Genomic DNA, 4,090 nt, shown 5'->3' with positions numbered 1-4,090 from the left:
ACAACCTAGAATGGGTGACCCCTTTCTAGTACAGCTTTGCTGATCATGGCCATACACAAAACCCTTTCACCACGTCAAGGTATCCCCGCTCAGAAGGGTTAATTAACCAGATCAGATACAATTAACATTGATTCTCTTCTACTACGAGCAACAATTAAATTAATTTTGGTAGTTTTATCTTGTGGAAAAGAATAATCAAATAAATAAAAAGCTTTTGATTATAAAAAAAAAAAACAGCTAAATTAAATGTCTTTTGTTTGATTTTCCTGAAATTACTAATGAGTCAATGATCCCCGGTTTGATATTGTGAAAGAAACCAAGTTAATTAGCAAGGTTATATTTCACAGAAAAAAAATACAGCCAAAAGGATTATAGCTTTTGATAATGAAGGTGGGAGGAAATTGTGGAAGAGAAAACTATATGATGCTATCAATTTGCATAAATTCGATACATACATTATCCTTGTATCAGTTTGATGGCATAGACGTGATAGATGTATATGCTTTTACAAATCCATGATTTTATCAACCTTCAACTCCAACTCCAACTCTAAGTCTAATTTCAACTCCAACACCAACTCTAAGTCCAATTTTAACTCCAACCATAACACCTAACTTTAACTCTAACACCAATTCCAACTGAAACTCCAACTTCAACTCCAATTACAATTGTAACTTAACTCCAACATTAACTAAAACACTAACTACAACTCAACCCTAACTCTAACTCCAACTCAAAATCCATCGCTAACTTTAACACCAACTCCAACTCCAACTCCAACTCAAAACCACAATCCAACTCCAACTCCAACTCTAACTACAAATCTAAGTTGAATGCTAAAACCGACTGCAACTGTAACTCCAACTCCAACTATAACTCCAAATCCATATCTAACTCTAACTCCAACTCCAACTCTATTTTTAACTCTAACACCAACTTCATCTCTAACCCAATTCAACTCTAACCCAATTCAACTCTAACTCTAACTCTAACACCAACTTCATCTCTAACCCCAATGCAATTCTAACTCTAACTCTAACACCAACTTCATCTCTAACCCCAACTCCAACTCTAACTCTAACACCAACTTCATCTCTAACCCCAATCCAACTCTAACTCTAACTCTAACAAGAACTTCATCTCTAACCCCAATCTAACTCTAACTCTAACTCTAACTCTAACACCAACTTCATCTCTAACCCCAATCCAACTCTAACTCTAACTCTAACTCCAACTCTAACTCTAACTCTAACACCAACTTCATCTCTAACCCCAATCTAACTCTAACTCTAACTCTAACACCAACTTCATCTCTAACCCCAATCCAACTCTAACTCTAACTCTGACTCTAACTCTAACACCAACTTCATCTCTAACCCCAATCCAACTCTAACAACAACTTCATCTCTAACCCCAATCTAACTCTAACACCAACTTCACCTCTAACCCCAATCAAACTCTAACTCTAACTCTAACTCTAACTCTAACACCAACTTCATCTCTAACCCCAATCCAACTTTAACTCTAACTCTAACACCAACATCATCTCTAACCCCAACTCCAGCTCTAAATCTAACTCTAATACCAACTCCATCTCTAACCCAAATCCAACTTTAACTTCAACTGTAATTCCAACTCCAACTCAAACTCAAACTCCAAATTCAATTCTAACGCCAACTCCAACTCTAACTCAAACACCAACTAAACCTCCAAATACAATATTCTTTAAGAAATGGGCATAAAAAACTAGAGAACGAAAATTATCAATAGATCTAATTAAACGACGTTTTTTTTTTAACTTCCCAGGAGCGAAAGGGTTAAAGGCAGAGAATTATCAGACCAGGAATTTCTAAATTTAGGGACAGGATTTGTACGTCAAATTTCAAGAGGGAATTTTCTAGAGCAGAGGACGAGCGATGTCATAATAGAATATTCTGTTTCCTGATACAAAATGTTCGGAAGCTTCGTTAGAGGCAAAATGTAAATCAATTACTGTGGCCTCATTGCATGGGAAAAATTTTAATATATTCACTGGGTCCGAACTTATCAATAAGCCAACTAATTACCCAACTTATCGAAAAGGTAACTAATTATTGAAGTTATAAAAATGCAACTAATTATCGAACTTATAAAATATGGAACTAATTATCGAACCTATCAAGAAGGTAACTAATTATCGAACTTATCAGAAATATTACTTATTATCGACCTTATCAAAAATGTAACTAATTATGGAACTTATCAAAATGGTAACTAATTACCCAACTTATCAAAAATGCAACTAAATATCGAACTTATAAAATAGGTAACTAATTATCAAACATATAAAAAAGGTAACTAATTATTAAACTTATCAAAAAGATTATTAATTATCGAACTTATCAAACACGTAGCTAATTATCGAACTTACCAAAATGGTAACTAATTATCCACTTTACCAAAAACGTAACTAATAATTGAACTCATCAATTATCGAACATATGAAAATTTTAACTAACTATTGAACTTATCAAAAAAGTAACTAAATATGGAACTTATCAAAAGGCAAATATTTATTATCGATCTTTTCAAAAAGGTAACTAATTATCGAACTTATTATAAAGGTATATAATTATAGGATTTTCCTAGATCTTATTGGAAGAGCAACAATTATTTATTTCTGTTCAGACAGATATTTTATGAATGTTAGAAAGTTTCTCTTTAGCTTAAGAATATTTCAACATGATTTCAAAATTCCTTTATTCAATAGCAACATAAAACATATTCCTTAATTACAAAAAGAAAGGGAAGTTTAATATTACAGAACTTAATTATTAATTACAAATAAATTAAGGCATTCTAAAAAAAGGAAGAGCAAAACTTTTACCAGAAATATTTTGAAATAGAAATTTAATCTAATTGTAAAATGAAATACCTAATCATATAAAATTCCATTAAGGCAAGAAAAAAAAAAAAAAGACATTAGATATTCTGAAATAACAATATGGTATTATAATGTGTCCTTTATCATTACTGTGGAAAACTGCGTTCAAAAAAAAAAAAAAAAAAGAAATATGAAGAAAATAGTATTTCAATTATAATTTTTCCATATTCAAGAATCAATTACATAAGCTAGGATTTATTGCTTGGTATTTTTATCGTAATTTGATCATTACGTTAGAGAATTGTAATGATTTTTCAGAAGATAATTATATCTATTTGTATATCTGGAACGATTTTCGTCAGAGACTGGAAGGGTGAGTCATATTACCAATATAATTCGGAATAAAAATTTAGCGAAATATAATAAAGAAACATTTGAATTTGCAGAATATTCAATTTGCTTTCTTTTTATACATTTTTTATTATTTAGAATTGGATTCAGTGTCCCAAAAGACCAAAATCCTATATTTTTAGCAAGACTTCATTTCTCTAGAATTTACATATTTATTTTTCGCAATTGGGAAATAGGTATAAATGATTGTATGAACGATGCATATGTATGTATGTATATATATATATATATATATATATATATATATATATATATATATATATGTATGTATATATATTTATGTATATATATTTATGTATATATATTTATGTATATATATATATATATATATATATATATATGTGTGTGTGTGTGTGTGTGTGTGGATGTATGTGTGTGTGTGTATAATTACATACCGTATAAGAATATATATATATATATATATATATGTATGTATATTTATAATATATATATATATATATATATATATATATATATATATATATATATATATATATATAATATATATATATATATACACATGTGTGTGTATATATATACACACTCTTGAAAAACTTTACAACGTAATTGGAAAATTAATACAATGAGCAATTTTCTTATTTTAATTCAACCTTCATAAAATTATGAACAACTAGGAAATTGAACAAGAATTAATAAAATGGTTTCATGTATTGCTGCTCAAATTAAAACCAATGCTGTTGTTGCTGCTGTCGAAGATGATCGCCTTAAATGGAGGTCAAAGCGATGGTCAAGCATCTCCAACTTCCAATTACCATTTTCAAGAACCCCTAGATAAATATGAAATAACTAATATAA

This window comes from Palaemon carinicauda, chromosome 26 (assembly GCF_036898095.1).
Source record: "Palaemon carinicauda isolate YSFRI2023 chromosome 26, ASM3689809v2, whole genome shotgun sequence".
NCBI classification, from domain to species: Eukaryota; Metazoa; Arthropoda; class Malacostraca; order Decapoda; family Palaemonidae; genus Palaemon; species Palaemon carinicauda.
The sequence above is the reverse complement of the archived record's forward strand: the minus strand, read 5'-3'. Positions refer to the sequence as shown.